Source organism: Solanum pennellii, chromosome 7 (genome assembly GCF_001406875.1).
Source record: "Solanum pennellii chromosome 7, SPENNV200".
Lineage (NCBI taxonomy): Eukaryota > Viridiplantae > Streptophyta > Magnoliopsida > Solanales > Solanaceae > Solanum > Solanum pennellii.
This window is the reverse complement of record NC_028643.1, coordinates 65,884,077-65,904,671: the sequence shown is the minus strand read 5'-3', so window position 1 is coordinate 65,904,671 and position 20,595 is coordinate 65,884,077. Positions and strand designations below refer to the sequence as shown.

Below are 20,595 nucleotides of genomic sequence, written 5' to 3'. Positions count from 1 at the left end.
TATATATATATATATATATATATATTAAAAAATTGATCAACTCTAAAAAATTCCCATGTACCACATCAATCACAATAATTAATAATTTAAAATATTTTTAAAAATATATTAAAATTCATTAACTCTCAAAATATCACCTATGTAAGCCACAATATTATTAGAAAAGTACGAAAAATATAATAGAAACAATTAACAACAAAAATATTTAAAAATTTAACTAAATCTTCTAATTTTATGTGTATCACATAAATTAAAGGATAAACTACCTTATTAAACATATATCACTACTATATATAATATTATCTTTACTTTCAATCAATTACATATATTACCACTTTTAGTATTTTATATCATATATTAATATATTATTTGAAGATACTCACATTCCTTAAAACTAGGATTGATTGATTAACTGCTTAATTAACTATTTCACTCCAAATTAACCACTATCTCTTAATTCTCTCATCTCATATTTATCACTCAATTATATCTCATCCTTTTTGATTCAAGAATTTCACCGTACAATTTCATTCCAACAATAACGATTCTACTCTCTTCATCTCTAGATATCATCACCATGGCTGACAAATTATTCTGAACCCAAATATTATTATGTATTGTTCATTTATAACGAGATCAAATCAAAGTAACTCCTACACACAAAACTTTCAATTCAGAGTGGGTCTTGATTGTTTTTCATTTATAACGAGATCAAATTAAAGTAATTGCTACATAGAAAACTTTCAATTCAGAGTGAGTCTTGATTGATCTTTATCCGAAAGAAATGGATCTTAGTTTTGATTATGTTATGCCACAATGCAAATTTTACAAAGGAGTATCGTTGCAAGTCTTTGTTTGCTAGTGTTCTTCTAAGGCATTCTTTGGTTACTGTGACATGGGTGTGATAATACTAATATTACTTTGGTATGACCCTTGAAACATGTTTATCTAATAAGTAGTAATATTAATTAAGATCTGAGTTGTATTTTTAGTAATGAGGTATCTGAACATGTATATGTATCCACCATTAAATTTCGGATACATAATTTTTAACTACACAATGATATTAATGATACGACAGAGACTTTACCGTCGTGATTTGTTCCTAAATTCATGTGTTTCACCTACATTTCATATTTCAGTACACATAATTAAATATATATGTTTATTATGTATTCGAGATACATATTTTGGATATAACGTATGAAATTTAGATTTACATGTAGATGCTTACTATGTATTCGAGATACATGTTTTTGGATATAACATATGCAATTGATACGTGATACATAATAAAGATACATAAAATTAATAGAAATTAATGCTAGATACTTTGACACATATGAATGTACTTGTATGACACTCGTGTATCTAAGTGTTTAGTTTGTTGGATACATCGTATATTGATAATAAATACATCAAATCAATGAATTTATTTTTTTTAAGAGTAATAATTTGAAATTAATCAAATTACATTACTAATATATGTATGTTTTTATCTTATATTAATAATATTAGTGAATTTACTATTTCAAAGAATAATAAAATAAAATTAATTATCTATGTATTTTGAAAATCCTCAATAACTCCTCTAGTTAAGGCAGTTACAATCAATTAATTTAAATAAATAAATTTTGTACTTTAATTTTAAAATTCCACATATGCATGTATCTCACATTCAGACTCATGTATCCTAAGCATAAAATATAATAGAGGAAGTAATATTTGAAACTATTGAAAATCTTAATAATTAAGACCTAAACTAGGAGGATTTATGTGGTTTACACTAAATTAAAATCACTAAGCTAATATATATTGGGCTCGACTTGCCCCGACTTTTATATCTAATAATATAAGAAATGTTAAAAATAAAATAGACATAATATGATTCAAAGTTGAGGAAAGTCTGATTTTTAATCCAAAATTGAGGGATATAAAAAGTAATTCAAAGTGAAAACAACGGCAACAATGCACTGATGAAAAAATGTAAAGTATATAGACCGTCAAGAACAAGATATTAATTTTCTTGAGAAATTTGTTGGGTACTTGGGTACGTAAGAATTAGAGCGTCATGTAGAAGTTTACAATTGCAAATTAAGACGGTGATAAATTAAGTGACAAAAACTTACAATAAAACATAATATTATTATATAGTTTAGCCAATCGGCATACATATGAAAAGCTAATAAAAAAATATATTAAAATTTTTGAGAGAAAAATCTCCCATAAACAAAACTCTTAAATGTCTACATTGTGGATGCTCTTGTGTTCTTGGTATGAGAATAGGAGACTTCAGTTTATAGAGTTTTAAACTTTTCTTCTAAGAAAAATAATAATCAAATATGAAAGATAATTATATTTTCTTTTCGGAAAAATAAAAGCATTTATGGTAATACTGTGAGTTTCTTTCCGATAAAGATTAAGAGTCTGTTTTGATTGACTTAAAAGTTGGTCAAACCTAATTTTAAGGCAATTTTTAACTTCTGAAATGTTTGACAAATATAAAAATAGCTTAAAATAAGTCAGAAAATGACATACAGTAAATTAGGAAGCGTTTGACAAGGTTACAAATATCTTGACTAGCGTTTGACCATAGATTTTCAAATATTTTTGGCAAATATTGTTTGAGTCAAAATTGACTATGTGTTTGGGCCATAGTATTTGGAAAAATATATTTCATTTTTTTAGAAAAATGATTTATATCTATAAGTTTTAAAAACTATCAAAAATAACCATAAGTTTATATTACAATTCAATTGGATCTTCGTTGCAACAAATAACAAGTAGTCCTATGACACTAGAGCAATGTGATAATTTGGAGTGCGTGCAACAAACATCATTCCATACATCTTGAAGTAGACAAATCACATGACTTTTTTACCCCGAGCCGATTGTTCATCATTTTCATATAGAATCATATCATCACTTTCATATTACTGAATATTTCATCACTACTTTGGTGTTCACGTAAAAAATAATGTAATATTGAGAGTGTTTTTGTAAAAGATAAAAGTTTGGTGTAAATTTTCAATTTTTAAAAGATTTTAAATAATGAGATTGACCCAAATACTAGATAAATTGGGATATTTGTCAAATAATGACAAATTGTATGAACAAACACTATTTACCAAATTCTTTCTCAGATATTATTTGAAAAATCTATAGTCAAAACGGGCCCTTAAAATAAGTTTAAAATGACTTAAATTAAATCAAACCAAAAATATTATTTTTAAGTCAATTCAAATGGGCTTTAAAAATCAAATATGGTAAGAAAATTGGGCAAAACCTAGGCTAAAGGATTTGTTGAGAAAGTGAATATTTGTTTAAATGAGAGGTTGAAAATGAGGTTTTCAAGAAAACAAGAAATGAACCTTGTGTGATGTTTCAAAGTATTTCTCTTCTTTAACCTCTATGAATTAAGAAAAATTAGCGGTCGAGTAATTTTCAACTCTTATTCTCAAATCCTCATGACATAAGAGGATGAAAAGATATGAGGCTTTGTTGATCCTTGTCCAATTGATGTTAAAGCTTTTTTCGCTGCTAGCAAAACTATTGAGGATGAATGATTAGTTAAACGATCGAAGAAAGATGAGGTCAATTTTCTATGGATGAAAGAAGGACAAAATGTTAATGAAAACTCTCCAAGCTGTGCTTGCAAGAAACAGAGGGAATAAATTGGAAGAGCTTAAGATGTTGGAGAATGTTCATTCCAAAAAGCAATGGGTATAACTTAATCTCTCAGTTTCTTATTTCTCAAGTACTTATGACTGTTACTTTGTTTTCTCTGTTGCAGCTTTTTATATAGTAAATGGTTGGTGAACGATTTAAGTCTTTGGAATACCTTCGAGTTATAATGTTTTGATTTGATTTATCTTTTTCCATATAAAACTTAGTATTATTCAATTCAAGGTTTGGTTTGATTTATTTTTTCCATATAAAAGTTAACATTATTCAATACAATGTTGGTTTTCATTTTCTTTTTCCGCATGACTAATACCTATATAAGGTATACATTGTGTTACGCGGGATAGTGTATGGAATAAGAATGCGAGGATTAGTAAGAACCCTTCATGACTAACCCGTGCGTTATCAATCCCTGCATAACTTGCTTCTAAACCAAGTAATCCTTTAAATAGTTGACTATTTTGTGGCTTATTATTATGAAATTCTGTGTTGTCCTATTAAGAATGCCATGGATAGCTTTGAATTTTTGTTTCAAACCTGTCTCTGCAGCTACTATTGCCATGATGGAGGTGGTGATCCCTATTAGGGCATACCATGGAGCCACCTAAAACCTGTCGATGTTCGCGCCCTAGGGACTAAGATGGTCAAAAAGAACAATAACCACTAGCAAACATAAAAAGGTCATCATGGTAATAGCGATTATTGAAATGATAGAGCAGTTACATGTATTGCTTATATAGATCTTTCAATGAAGCTTTCACTCATTAACTTTGAATTCTGAATCTAACTTTATACACTGCGATAGAACTTATGTGGATGGAGAAAGTAAACAACAATATTCCTTATTTCCCGTGTCCTAGTGAAGGTATCGCTATCCATATTCAAGCCGGGATGTAATAAGTATGCATTAAGCAAGTGAGAAGTAGTGAATTGATCTGGAGGCAAAAAGCTTATTTCAAGTACTTAATAAAAACACATTTATAAGAATTTTTTTTAAAAAATACCCTTTATGTTTGTGATTGTCTTATATATATCATTTGTTTACATTTCAACTTGTTAGAAACCCCATCAATATCATTTGTATCAAATACACCCCACCCACTAACCATTTTCCACCATGGAAGAATTAGTGTAGGAGTATAGGTTGTTAAATATAATTTCTTCATGGGAGAATGCTTCAAATTATTACTGAGGGTACAGATAAACAGATTTTATAATTTAGGAGTAACGATATAATTTGAATCTTTCTTGGCGTACATAACTCTATCTCAAATTATCTATCGTGTTTCTCTTTTACACGCCTCTTAAGGAAACACTAATTAAGAAGTGTTTTTGACTATTTTACGCTCATTTATGTCTTATGATATAATTTCTCTTCATTAAATATTTATTGGTGTTGGTAGTCTTCAAGAAACCTATAGTCTATGACCAAGTTTATCAAATTGTTTGTGGTGATTTTACTTGTTAGAATGATTTATATCATGGTTGCACTGTTCATCTATGTCTATTTTCCTACTTATAAGCTTGTTGAATGTTTTTCGTTCTCAAGAATTGCATTTCTTACAGCTTTCACTTCTTGTTTCGTTGACACAAGCATATCAATTATCTTACTATTTTTGATTTTCTGTAATTAACAGGCAGCAATGGCTTGTCGACCTTTCCTCCTGTTAGTTTTCCTTTTCCTTCTATGATGTGAGCTCTTCAAGTGGACGAAATGATACAAGGCCTGCTTATCATTTTCCAAATGGTGTTAACGCTTCTTTCTTACCAAAATTGAAGATGAATGGTCTGTGAAACCATCAAAGAAAGATGATATAGATGTATTGCATAGCATTGTGATCAAAGAAGCAGAGACACGAACAATTCAGAGTCTTGCAAATGATGCACTAGGAGAGGTAGGGAGTTTGAAGCGTCTGGCTAGGCCGAAGAGAGAGACATTGAGGAAGAGTATTCTGAATGACCCTCCAAATTGTGCTTACTGGAAACTGAGAAAAAGAGTTGGAAGAGCTCAAGAGGTTGGGGAATTTATATTGCGATTACAGCGAATGAAAATGCAATTGCATATGGATTTCAGGCTTGTTTAGTAGAAAGGAAGCAGCCAGACAACTACTGGTATAACCTAATCTCTTCTTTGACTATTTCTCAAGTAACTGTGACAACTACTTACTTTTATTGCAAGTTTTTTTTTAAAAACTAAATTTCATTGATTTAAATGGTAATAGGTCTTTGGAATACCTTCAAGTTCATTTATTGATGCATCGTTTAGCTCTAGTTTTTTTTCCGCATGACTATACCTAAATAAGGTATGCTGGAATATATATAGTATTTTATGCTGGATAGAGTATGAAATAAGAATGTAGGTTTAGTAATGTATTGAGTAAACCAAGCATTACTATTCCCTCCATTAATAATCTTTGCATAGCTAATCGCTTCATAACTTGCTTATATGCCAAGTGATCCTTCAAATAGTTGACTAGTTTGATTTTAGCTAAGTGGCTTATTCTTATGAAATTTGCGTTGACTGTTCACTTTTGACTTTGGAAAACCATATTTTATGGATAGCCTTTGGCACAGATGGAGTCCTGATGTTCAGCCACGGATCACCTTTGGCTAAAGAGGCAGATCCAAAATTTGAGGTTTATGAATTCTAGAGTTTATTGTACATACATATTTAGGGAATTTCTCAGAAAATATGTAGGGTTCAGATGGAAGATATTGGGTTTTTTCAAGCCGTACTTCCCGATCTAGCTTTGATCTTGACTCGGATGGAGTATAAGAAAGAAAGAAATAGTTTTAAAATTTGTGGTCTAAAACAAACCATAGTTTTTTTTGTGAATTTAATAATGACCACCTATGTTGGTACTTGTTTGTAGAAAAATGCATGTTTTGTTTGTCCGAGCTCGGAACTTGATTACGTTATGATTTACTTATACCCTCTATGGTTTCCTGAAGTACCTAATAAATATTCTCTTGTACTTATTCTTTGAACTTCAGTCAAGCTAGTGTGTGATTTGAACATGTACATATCACTTATTCTGTTAATGGTAAAATATATTGACTTGATAATCTAATAAAGAGAGTGGTGAGAATTCATACATACTTGTCTAGTAAAGGAGCTGATCACCTATATGAGAGAGATAGAATTTTTATTTTATGCTTTGCTCAGAGAGAGAGAGAGAAAATTCAGAGGATCACAAATTTCTGAAGTTCTTCCTTTTCCATTTTGTAAGTTTTTTAATCTCTCTGTAAACTTTATTCTTCTAGATATATTGGTTTGTGGTCAGTCTGGTGATTTGAGGGGAAGAGGCTCGGGATATTTGAAGTGTTTGGAGAATAGGGAGGTAGGAAATGCACATAAGCTTACTAGGCAAGAGAATTGCAGAAAAGGAACTATTTGATCAGTTCTAGCAGGTTTAGGCCTATTGGTGACGGCGGTGTTGCATTTTTGAACCATGTTGGTGGAAATTTTAATCTTGACAGTTGAGTAGTCAATAAGGAAACATTTACTTATCGTATTCATAGGACTACAAGCTCGGATAACAATTCATTTTTCCCTATCCGACTGCCTGTGAGACCTAGAATTGTTGATGGTCAGTCGAGTGATTCGAGGCAAAGAGGCTTGGGATATTTGAAACTTTTGGAGAAAAGGGTTGGAGGAAGAGCATATAAGCTTTCTAGGCAACAGAAAATACTTAAAAGGATAGTCTCCGATCCTATTCCTATGTTGGCTCAGATTGAGAAACAGCTTGATGATGAAACAATTGAATCAACAAAAGAATACTTGAGGAACCTAATTACAATGCCAGAAAGGAAATACGAGTTTTTTAGCCTTTAGAACAGACTAGATGAGAGATCGCATCTTACCAAGCAGACTCATTTGAACTGCCAGTAAGATCCAATTAGAATGTTTGGTTGCAATAAGAACAGGTCTTGGAAGCTTCTTATAGGAAAATACCCGCCTTTTAACATCGGAATTGGTTGAAGTTTTATTTCTTGAAAGGTGTCAAAACATATATTGCAGGATGCTTTTTCCTGTTGAGGATTGCGTCTGCAAGATTTGTTCGATGAAGAAGGGATTGTGTAGAGAATGCATGTGTCTTGTGTGTCTGAACTTTGACTGTGCCAATAATACTTGCAGTTGGGTAGGCAGTGATGCATGCTTGCATTGGTGTCATGCTTTTTGTGGTATTCATCAAAATCTTATAAAGCCAGGTCCAAGTCTCAAAGGCCCTTCCGGGACAATTGAGATGCAGTTTTACTGTCTAGGATGTAGTCATGCCTCGAAAATGTTTGGCTTCTTTAAGGACGTGGTCATGTCTTGGGAGAAGGAATGGGGTGAGGAAACCCTGATGAAAGAGCTTGATTATGTTCGAAAGATCTTCCAAGGGAGTGAAGATCTTAATGGTTGATGTCTTGCATAATCAAGCTCTTTCATCAGGGTTTCCTCACCCCATTCCTTCGCACAAGACATGAACATGTCCTTAGCGAAGTCAAACATTTCGGAGGCATGACAAATCCAGACAGTAAAATTGCATCTCGGTTGTCCTAGAAGGGCTTTCGAGAGTTGGACCTGGCTTTATCAAATTTCAACGAATACCACAAAAAAAAACAACATGACACCAATGCAAGCATGCATCACAGCCTACCCAACTGCAAGTACAATCGAAGTTCAGACACACAAGACACATGCATTCGCTGCAGAATTCCTTCTTCGTTGAACAAATCTTGCAGAAACAATCCTCAACTGGAAAAAGCCTCCTGCAATTTATGTTAAGACACATTTCAAGGAAGAAAACTTCAACCAATTCTGATGTTAAATGTCGGGTGTTTTCAGATAAGAAGCTTTTCCAAGACCTGTTCTTATTGCAACCAAAAATTCTAGTTGGATCTTATGGCAGTTCAAGAGAGTCTGATTGGTAATACCAGATCTCTCATCAAGTCTATTCTGAAGACTAAAAACTCATATTTCCTTTTCGGCATTGTAATTAGGTTCCTCTAGTATTCTTTTGTTGATTCAACTGTTTCATCACCAAGTTGTTGCACAATCTGAGCCACAACAGGAAATAGGAATAGGCTCTGACACTATTCTTCTAAGTATTTTTTGTTGCCTAGAAAGCTCATATGCTCTTCCTTCATCCCTTTTCTCCAAATGTTCAAGTATGCCGAGCTTCTTTTCCTCGTATCACTTGACTGACCATCAACAGTTCTAGGTCTCGCAGGCATTTCGGTAGTAAAAATGTATTGTTATCCAAGCTTGTAGTCCTATGAATACAATCACTACATGTTTCCTTATTGACCACTCGATTGTCAAGAATAAAAGTTACACCAACATGGTTCGACAATGCAACACCACCTTCACCAATTGGCCTAAACCTGCTATGGACTGATCGAATAGTTTCTTTTCACAATTCTCTTGCCTAGTAAGATTATGTGCATTTCCTCCATAACGTTTCAAATATCCTGAGGCTCTTCCCCTCGAATCATCTGATTGACCACTAACCATTATATCTAGAAGAATAAAATTTGCAGAGAGATTAAAAAACTTACAGATTGGAAGGAAGAACTTTAGAAATTTGTCCTCTGAATTTTCTCTCTGAGTAAAAATATTTTCACACCTTTTTTATACTAAAGCATAAAAATCAAAATCCTATCTGTCTTTACAGGTAGACATTAGCAAAATGACAAAGATGGTTTGTTATGTCTGAGGATAATTTCAAAGTATTTTGTAAATATAATCTGATTGTGATTATTGTCTCTAGAGATTTTTGATTTGAGTATCTATTTTTTGTTCATATTTTTTCTCTATTTTTCTTCAAAATCTCATTAAAAATACTCTTAGAAATCAGTAATATGTTTAGTGCGTTGAAGTCCAGAGAACTTAAATTATCTCAGGGTTTTAAATAAATCGCATATATCGGCACATTAAAATGTGCTACAGCTTAATGAGAAGTCTCATTTTTATCGATTCATTGGTATTTTCTAGTCTCACATATACTAGAAGTAGTCTCTGAACAATGGTGATCCTGTTACATGTAGTCTTGACATAAAGGACTCGCAAATAAAACAATAGTACAATTTCATCAAGATTGTCAATATAGTCTCATGTGAATAATTCAAAAATTATGTAAATTTGTTTAGATTGGACAATGTAAAATTACTATTGTCAAATGAGAAAAGAAGAAGAATGTTAACCTTAATATCATGGACGAGTTGATGATTTGCATATATGAGATAAGTACGGTATAGCTACTATGCTGTAACCGATTATTCTACCAATGTGGGACTAATATGTACGTGGCATCGAGAATGTCATTGTTCTTAACAGTTCCATCGCTTCTCTTAATGTTTCTCTTGATCAGATAGCTTCCACACATTTCGACCCACCATTTGTCATGTTTACCACCAGCATGTCAGAGTCCAGTTAAGCATATTTCATGTGCTGATGACATGAAAACAGATCAACATCAAAAGACTGCACAAAATAATGACTAGATGATGCATTGCGAAGTGGTACTCAGGAATAACATAGTGCATCAGAAGGACTGACAACATTTTTAAACTCACCAAGTACCTCTGAGGTTCGTTACTGGAATATTTATATGAACTCCAGGATATCAAGAACAGAAGCCTCACCAACTCTCTTAATAAGAAAAAAAAATGAGGTGCGTGACTCTAATCTTACAGATAAACTTTTTTTATTTACCTATACAAGGTCATTACTTCCATAAACATCTCAGGAATGTGAATTTTCTAATTAATGTAAGTATAACTGTGTAATGTCACTATAAGCTCTTTCCTGGCAGATTATCTCAGTTATTGATATCTCCTTGAAGCACAAAACCAATTTCCAAAAGAATATATCTTGAGCTAGCTTCTAACCATATGTAAGTCCTTCTTCCTCCCTCCGTATAAGATAAATGATTTCTGTAGTAGCGCCCCCCGGCATGAATCCAAACTGGTTCTCAGAAATAACCACACCCCTCCTCACCCTCATCTCCACCAACCTCTCCCGCTCCTTCATAGTGTGGTTAGCAACTTGATACCCCTATAGTTGTTAAATTCTAAATGTCAGCCTTGTTCTTGTACAACAAAATCATGGCACTCCATCTTCATACTCTGGGCATCCTCGCCGTCTTGAAAACAACATTTAACAAGCTACAACATACCTGCCCTGCCTGTGCTCTTCTAAAACTCCTCTGGGACCTCGTCTGACCAGGCCGTTCTAACCATATGCATCCGACGAATAGAACCCTGAACCTCCTCAACATTTATACGCCTACAATACTGACAATTGTAGCGCTTCTCTGTGTGCTCCAAATCCCCAGCACAATGCATATCTCCTCCCGTCCATTCAAGAGTTTATAGAAATATGACTACAATGAGAATGAAAAACAATCAACATGCTTATAAGTAGGAAAATAGAACATAGATGCAAAATGCAACTAGGATAATTTGAGACAGAGGAAGTATTACACAAATTACCCTTTGATAGGAAACAAGATTTGACATTTTTTTCTTTGGGCAAAACTCAGCTAGTTGATGACTTGAGGATTGTGCAAGACCCTATAAGGAAACCAATTCCACAACCGGTGTGAGACACTTAGCAATGGGCATGAATTAAATTATTGTTCACGACATTGTACTTAAAAAATGATTTATTTCCTAGTTGCAATTTGTGATTAATGTTCTATTTTCCTACTTGTAAGCGTATTGATTTTATTCATTTTTCAAGTATATTGCTCTTCTTTAACCTCTATGAATTAAGAAGAATTAGAAAATATCAGTGGAATCACTTTTCCCAGTCCACCTTAGTTCCTGAACGCCCACTTCATGTTTTATCGACACAAAACATGTTATTTCTTTACTAATTTATATTTACTTTAATTAACAGGTAGTGACAAATTGTCAGATTTAAGTAATCTAGGTAGTGTTTATTGTTGCATCAACCTCCCTTATTTTCAAATCCACATTCTATGACCATGACCTCTTCAAGTAGACAAAAATATACGAGGCAGGTTGATCCTTCACCAGATGATCAATGTTATCTCTTCTTTCACAGCTATCAAAACAACTGAAGATGAACGGTCAGTGAAATGATAAGAAAGATGAGGTCAATGGCTTGAGAAGCGTCGTAGGTATCAAAGAATAAGAGGCACAAATATTTCAGTCATGCACGAGGGAGAGGCAGTGAGTTTAAGGCGGTTGACTGAGTTTGGAGAGTAAGAAATTAAATGAAGCATATTATGAAAAACTCTCCAAATTGTGCTTGCAGGAAATAGAGGAAAGGAGGAGGAAAAAAATGGGAGATATTAAGACCTTGGAGAATGCTCATTCCGATTATTGAGATGAAGATGAGATTGGATACAGATGTTGCAGGCTTTTTAAACAAAATGGAAGACGCCAAACAACTACTGGTATAGCATTATCTCTTCCTTGCCAGTTCTCCAGTTATTGTGACAATTACATAGGCTTTTGAAGAAAACAAAATTAGTCAACAATTTGAAGGATCACTTGGTTTAGAAGCAAGTTATTATGTGGGGATTCGTACAACACAAGTTATTACTAATCCTCTCATTCCTATTTCATATAGTATCCTGCATAAAATATTATATAGATTCTAACATTTCTTACACAAATATTAATAATGTGGAAAGAAAACTAAAACCAAACACTGCATTGAATAATGCTAAATTATATATTGAAAAAAAATGAATGAACCAAATATTGTAACTTGAAGTATTCCGAAGACTTAAAATAGTTCACTAACTATTTACTATTAAAAATTTTCAACAAGGAAACTAAGTAATTGTCACAATTACTGGAGAAATTGGCAAAGAAGAGACTAGGCTATACTAGTAGTTGTTTAGCTGTTTCCATTCTGTTTAATAAGCCAGCAATCTCCATATCCATTCTTATAATAATCGGAATGGACATTCTTCAAGGTCTTTAAGTTTTTCCAATTTTTTCCTCCTCCATTTCTTGCAAGCACAATTTGGAGAGTTTTTTATAATACGTTTCGTTCAACTTCTTACTCTCCCTCCAATCCAACCACCTTAAACTCATTGTCTCTCCTCGTGCATCATCTGTACGACTCTGAAACATTGTGTCTTTGATGCATACAATGCTTCCCAAACTATCAAACTCATCTTTATTCTATCATTTCACTGAGCATTCATATCTTTTTGTGCGTTTGGAAAGATCATGTCATAGAATGAAGATTTGGGAATAAAGGAGGTAGAGGCAGGAAGATCGCTAACTGCATTTTTTCAAAGCCTAGCTAGATTACTAAATCAGACGTTTTGTTACTGCCTGTTCATTAATGGAAAAAAATTAGTAAAGAAATGACAATTTTTGTGTCGATGAAACATGAAGTGCATGCTGAGAAACTAAGGCGGACAGGGAAAAGTGTTTCTGTTGATAATCTCTATTTCTTCTAAATTGTTAGAGGTTAAAGAAGAGCATTACTTGAAAATTGAAAACATTCAATACCCTTATAACTAGGAAAATAGAACATTTACCACAAATTGCAACTAAAAAAAATAAATCATTCTTTAAGTCTTAATAAACTTGCACATTGCTAAGTGTGGATATGAAATTGGTTTTTATAGGGTCTTACACAATCCTTACCTCATTATATAGCTAGTTTTTAGGGTTGAGCAAGATTTATTTTTTCTTACAAATAGATATTTCTTACAAAGATGTCAAATCTTGTTTCCTATTAAGGGGTAATTTGTATAATACTTTCCATACTTCTTCTGTCTCAAATTATCTGTGGTGTTTCTCTTTTACATACCCCTTTAGAAAACATTAATTAAGAAGGGTTCTTTTTTTTGACTTATTTACCCTCATTTATGTCTTAAAATATATTCTCTTCATAAAATATTTATTCGGATGTTTGTAATCTTCAAGAAACCTATAGTCTATGGCAAGTTTATTAAATTTTTCATGGTGTTTGTATTTGTTAGAATGATGTGTATCCTAGTTTCATTTTGCATATATGTTCTTTATTACTTATAAGTCTGTCGAGTGTTTTTCATTGTTATTGTATTCATACTTCTCTAAACTCTTGAACAAATAGGGGACATATGAATTGTGTTGGGGATTTGGAACACTCAGAGAAGCATTAAAATTGTCAGAATTGTTGGCGTATAAATGTTGAGGAGGTTCTGCATATGGTTAGAACGATTAGGTTAGACGAGATCCCAATGGAGTTTTAGAAGAGCACAAGCAGGGCAGGATGGTGTAACTGTCTAAGTTGTTTTATGTTGTTTTCAAGACGGCAAGGATGCCCAAAGTATGAAGATGGGGTACAATGATTTTGTTGTGCAAGAACCAGGGTGACATTTAGAATCTTGACAACTATAGGGGCATCAAGTTGTATCTGATCAAGAGACATTAAGAGAAGCAATGGAAGTGTTAGGAAACATGTTTGGGCTAACATTCCTGATGCCACCAGCATATCCGTCCCATGTTGGTGGAAAAATTGGTTTCAGCATGGTAGCTATTGTAATTATCCCATAGATCCAAATCATCAACTCGTCCATGATATCAAGGTTAGCAATCTTCTTTCATTATAATAGCTTACATGTGACCACAGGAACATCCAACATGATGACATTTGTCTAGAGAAACCATCAAAATGGTTACTAGTTATGACTGCTTGCTTGAGTTTCTTGATTTCTCTCCTCCTCAATCTTATATACCATGTTTACATATGTCTTACATTGTGATGTCTAGGAAATCCAAACTTTTATTCAACAAATCGAGAGCAAATATCCTTGTTCCTATTTTAGCAGATTTTGAATGAGGGAGTACTAGCTTAGAAGGATCAATCCTGTCTAACATTGAATTTGACAAAGCAGTGAAATTCTCACCATATGAGGTGTTCATCTGTTTTCTACTTAATCCGCATAAATGCTACAATTATATATAGCAGGAGTGTAGTCCATGCTAGTAGGAGTGCATTGTCTTGGTTCCCTTACTACTTACTAGTAGTCAGAGTGCTATGTTTGTAGTTTCGTGTTCTTCGATTTTGTATTGGTATAGGTTGATTTGTGTAGTTCGATGTAGAATTATATGGTTGTAGTACTATTCTACTACTATTTATTGTTTTGCTTACTTCCTGTTGTCTCTTGTACTGAATGGCTTTCATTTCTTCCTTGCTTGAGTTCAGTACTTGCATCGCAATGGAAGAATCCTCCAAGCTTTTGAAAGAAACTCGGGGATGATCGTTGCAGACGAAGCAAAGACATTGTTGTTGCAGCCATGCGCCATTGTTATGAATGGCTTAAAACACAAACTATATCAATGTCTAAGTTTCACCATTTACATCAAGCTTGTTTAGAGATTATTATTTTTCTTTTATTCAAGTATTTTCCATATTTATATCAACCTTCTTCTACGTTTATATTTATCAAATCGATTTGAATATTTATTTTGACTCAATGCAAAAATATACAAAACCAAACCACCCATACAAGGACCAAGTAATCCTTTATAGCAAAATAAAATATTTACAAACAAATTTAAATATTTGAATAATAACACCATCTCATCTTCTTTCTTTTAAAAAAAATTGTCTAACGGCTATGTTTTCAATTACTTATGCTGAAAAAAGTGATTATTTGTGAATTTTCCAAAGAGGAGTATAAAAACGCCAGTGAAATAAACTATACAAGTCCTCCTCGTGGGTCAATTTGAGCTAACATAAATAGCATTTGTGACAAAACTCTGCCTTTTTAAATGTCTATGAAATATACCAATCTAAGAAAAACATAGATTTTCAATCAAAGGAAATACAATATATATACAATTGAAGAAGCTTGTTGGTTGTATCTGATAGAATTGATTAACGAGTCCCTGCAGACATGGATTGGGAGAATTTCAGACAAACTAATCTTAACTTGGTAAGACACTAAACAGTAGTTGTGCCATCAAAAGATGTCGTTGAGGCACTCATCCTAACACCAACTATATGGAACTCTATAGATCGGTAGAAGCTATAGATTGAGAGGAACCTGTAATGAGCAAACGTTGTTTCAAGTATCCTCTCATTCCAAATAAGTAATTTCTTGTATGGGGGTATGAAGGGAACAATTTCCTGTTCAACCTGTCTCTATTCAAATGATTGAGATACCAAAACTCGACATCCTCTAGCAGAAGCAAAATGCTCCAGAACTATATCCCACATTTATTGTTATTGTTACCTTTCATCAGGAAGTAACTTCAGCAATTCCTGACAATGGTTTCTCTCTGACTCCCTCTTTTGTCTTCTATGCTGATGGATCTCAGTGAGAGTGTGGTTGAATTTCACATTAACAATCTTGCTCTGGAGCTGACCTCAAAAGAATGATAGTAAGAGAAGTTTCAGCAGTGACTCGGAGGGACTTTGGCATTTTGGTATTTCCGTACAGGCATTACTAAGTTGAAGAGGCAATCATAATTCAATTTTTTCTTCTTAACAACAACCACAAGATTAACCCAGTGTGACAAAAATGAGAAATAGATTTCATCACATGGACAAGGGACAATTGTGAGAAAAGAATTAAGTTCTACCACGTCGGCGCCTAGTGCGGTGCAAGAAAGGAAAATGTTCTTGCATCTTAACGGATGGATAAGGGTAAAGAACCTAGTCCAAGAGAGTCAGACAGAATAGATAGTTTGAACATAAGCTCGTTGAAAGGGAATTCAATAGAATTAATGAATGCTTGGGAAGGGGCAGAGCTAACATTGCTGCCTACAGAAAAATAGGTGGACAGTAGAAAAACATAAATATATTGGCAGCACATATTCTAAATTATTGTATTATAGGATAGATAAGGATAGGAACAGAGTAGTTGTAGAAGTAAAGCGTATTGGTGATACAATTATCTTGTCAAGACTAGAGTAGGAAAGGAGACAACCAGCATAATCAGTGCCTGTAATTCGATGTAGCTGGACAACCAAGCATGTTGGTACATGATCGTTTAAAGCCTTGAAAGTAGTGGATTACCTTGATGCGCAAACAATTGGATGTATTCTAGAGTTTCACAACTGTTATGAGTTGTTTTTAACTGAGTAGTTCACAACTGTTGATGTAACGCCGGAATATGGATAAGCACCAAAGCCAACAAGATGCAACATCAAAATCCTTAAGAATTTCTGAAACAGATTCCCGATGTGACAACTGATTAGAATGTCTGTTACTAATGCTCTTCACAAGGGCAGGTGCTCTTCATCAATAAGTTAAGTTGTTGGGGAAGAAGATGAAAGAAAGAAAGAAAGAAAGAAGGAGATAGAGAGAAAAATCTTGTGTAGCTCAAAGCAAAAGGGCCGCTTAGGAAAAGCAGAACTCTAGATCAGCAAAAGAGTAATTCAACCAAAGAGGTTTACCTCAACGAACAACTTTACAGCGATAACAGAAGGAGCATTAAAATATGAAAGAAATAAAAATTATTGCAGCAGATATTTCCACAATAAACACGGCAACGATCTATCAAAACTCTGGATGAGACAGTTTGGAATGAGCAAGAGCACTACCTATGTTGACTAGAGACTATTAACAGGGCATTCTTGTTCTAGAGAAGCCATGTTTAACAACCAAACATGATATGAAATGAGGAAGCAAACTCCATTTAATGAGAAGCGACTGAAATTGCAGCTTTTGCAGTTAAACATCCTAACTCATTTTGCCAAGCATCTGAAATGAACAAATGTGCGCCTGTGCAGCTAAAAGAAAAGTAATATAATCATTGAAAGTAATGAACACAGTTGGCTGCTGAAGTATATGCTTCCTGTATGTGTACCTTATGCCGCAGGTTCTAATGTTTGAAGGTGGTGTTCTTCAATCAGATTTTGAACCCTCTGAATAAATTCTCATATATTACTAGAAAGCAGAAGATATACTCAAGTTGATTTAGGGAAAGCCATATATTTTTACCTTAACGGAACTTCCAACTTCTTCCAGCTTCTGTAATACTGCAGCATCTCCAGAATGAGATAATGAATCATGCCTGATGGGTCTCGATGGGGACATCTGTCAATCACAAAATAGTAGATAGAAGCTGAAACTTAAGGGAGGGAGTCTTTGCTGATAATGATGATATTTGCTATTGAAAATGCATAAAAGAGACAAGGAATATCACGAATACAAAAGTCGTGATCTAGTGACAACATACTGAAGTAGTACAGGGATGACCAATTTGCAAATTCAAAGTGTCATCAACAGCTGAAGCTTGTCTATAGAATGCTTTACTTCTAAGATTTGATAGTTGCGTTAGAACAGCCTAGAAAATGTACATAGATTCACAAGTCAACATATCTTAGATTCATGGCATGATATTTAAATTAATAGTAAGATTACTTTAAGAGGAATTATTAGTATCTCTCTTAGAGAAAAAATTATCTTAACAATAAGTTAATAACTAAGGTAAAACATACCTTCCTGAAATCAAGAGCATCCGCAATTCCTTGGATTTGGAGATCATCACTCGGAGATCTTCTCACACCAACATTTTCAATTCTTATCGAATAGACCCCACACAAGGACTGTAGGTAACCTGACAATTACATCAGTTCAGAAGTCTCAATTGTCTATATTGTACAAAGCCTAACAACTGAAAGGAATCATAGAAGTAGCCTTTTGCAAGTGTCCGTTCTCTGGCTTTGCAAATTTTTTAATATAGTAATTTACAAGAAGTCATCTAAAAAGAAATGCCTTTGAGCAGTGGTGTTTTCCATGTACCCGATGAAGTGTTGGTTGACCAAATCATGTCAAAAGATTATTGTGAAACTTAAACCAAAAGAGGATCTGGACCTACCCTTCTTGTTTGTACTCGATTTCCCTTCTTTCTTCTCCTTTTTTTTGAAAAGAGAAGCATTCCATTTTGTCAGATACTTGTACTTCTGATCCTTAATTTCTTATCACCCTCATAAGAGATTTAAGCGAAAGATTGTAAATTTAATACTAAAAATTATTAAATGTCACAACTAAAAGAATGTTGTAAAGGTTTTATTTTTTGCAGTTCTTTTAGGTACCACGTTGTAGGTGGAGTCAAAAACTCCATCCAGATAAAATATGAACTGGCAGGATTAAAATTCCCTTGTATCGTCCCAAACAAGTTTATAAATAATCACGTTTACCTTGTTCAACTGCAATGTCAGCAACTGATGGCAATAAAACATATTTCTCCTTCTTCAAATCCCCAAAACATGGAAATGAAACTGGTCTTGTTACCTAGAGCATAAAATAAAACTCTAAGAAAAGGCTTGACAACATGTTCAAAATATCTTCATAAGCGATTCAAGCAAATGTCACATTTTTGCAACATAATTTTATCAAATCAATCGAGTTTTATTGCTTTTTCCTATACTACCAATAATATTAGTTAATTTTAGAGTTCCAAAACATCAATAAAGTTTGGGGGAAAAGAAGCAATACTCTACCTTGTAAACAATGGCGTTGGGAGTAAGATAAAGTTTTCTGGAGCGGATGTCCCTGCGTAAAATGTATCTCCGAATGGGCAAATAAATCAACATGATTAGCCCTATTCCCCAAGCTAATAATAGCAACAGTGAATACAATACCCATCGAACTGTTTGATACTTTACGAAATTATCTTCTCTCTCCTCAAACGATGCCGTATAGATTACTGGTTCTTCTTCATGTTCGACCAACAAACCCCTCTCTAACCGATCAATTTCTCCATCGTTCGATTCCATATCTGAGGATTCAATTCAACCAAATTAAGAAAAACAGAGCAAAATATAAATGATAAATATTGGTAGACATGAAAAAGAAGCGAATTCAAAGTGTTACCGGTAAATGATGATCGATGGGAGGAGTTCTTTTTTCTAATTACAAATTTATTGTACTCTTATTATTCTTTGGTCATAGATCATCATGTGTTTAGGCATATTATTTGAGAAATATATTTTATATTTTAAGAAAAATATAATTTATATCACCATGTGTTTAGGCATATTATTTGAGAAATATATTTCATATTTTTAGAAAAATATGATTTATATCATAAGTTTTAAAAATATCAAAAGCAAAATAGTCTGGTGGACCCTCGTACTTGTATCAGATTGTATTATGAACTCTTCTACTTAGCTTTTTGTCGTCTGGACTCTTAGGGGTCGTTTGGTACAAAGATCAATAATGCAGGGATTAGTAATGCAGTGATTGGTAATGCAGGGATTAGTAATGCAGGGATTATTATTATCAAGTGTTTGGTTCATTGTTTTTTAACTAGTTTTGTGTGTGGTTTAAAGCTCTACAAAAAAATTCTTTCCATTTTCCCCTTGGTTTGTTTTGGGATTTTTTTATTTCATGTAATTGGGTCAAGGTAGATAATTGACGGATAATATTATTTTTTCATAGCATTTTTAACTAAATAGGAGAATAAAACTTTATTATCATATTCACTACGTTCTCACTTAAATTATTTGAGAGTAAATAATTGTCATCTATAAATTGGAGTTAATATCTCAAAATGTCACACAACTATAATAATATATAGGGAAAATTTATTGAACTTTGTTTTGTGTCAATAAATCTTTTAAAAAACTCTTATCATATAATAAAATAAAAATAAACAATAGATATAGCAAAATTGATTAAACTATTTTTATAATCGAGATGTTTTATTTATATGTATATGCTCTTGTTTTAGACTACTTGTGTAATGTTTAAGGAACTTCCGTTAAGAGACAATATTTGATTTATGAATTGTTCTTAAATTCATACATCAACATTAGCATATTAGTCGGATTATCATATTTTATATTAATAATAAGTAGATTAAATAACTCATGTTTTAGAAACAAAAAGTTATATCTAAATAATAAAATTTGCAAATTAATTTATTTAAATAAATTTATTAATATAAATATAAAATATAAAATCAAGAAAATAAACAAAATGATTAA

The 20,595-nt window shown here is 33.0% G+C and overlaps 2 pseudogenes; one reads left to right on the top strand and one right to left on the bottom strand.

Moving 5' to 3' along the window:
• Positions 1 to 3,624: 3,624 nt before the first annotated feature.
• On the top strand, positions 3,625 to 15,112 carry LOC107025174 (annotated as a pseudogene).
• Positions 15,113 to 17,021: 1,909 nt separating this feature from the next.
• LOC107026298 lies at positions 17,022 to 19,398 on the bottom strand (annotated as a pseudogene).
• Between the last annotated feature and the right edge of the window lie 1,197 nt (positions 19,399 to 20,595).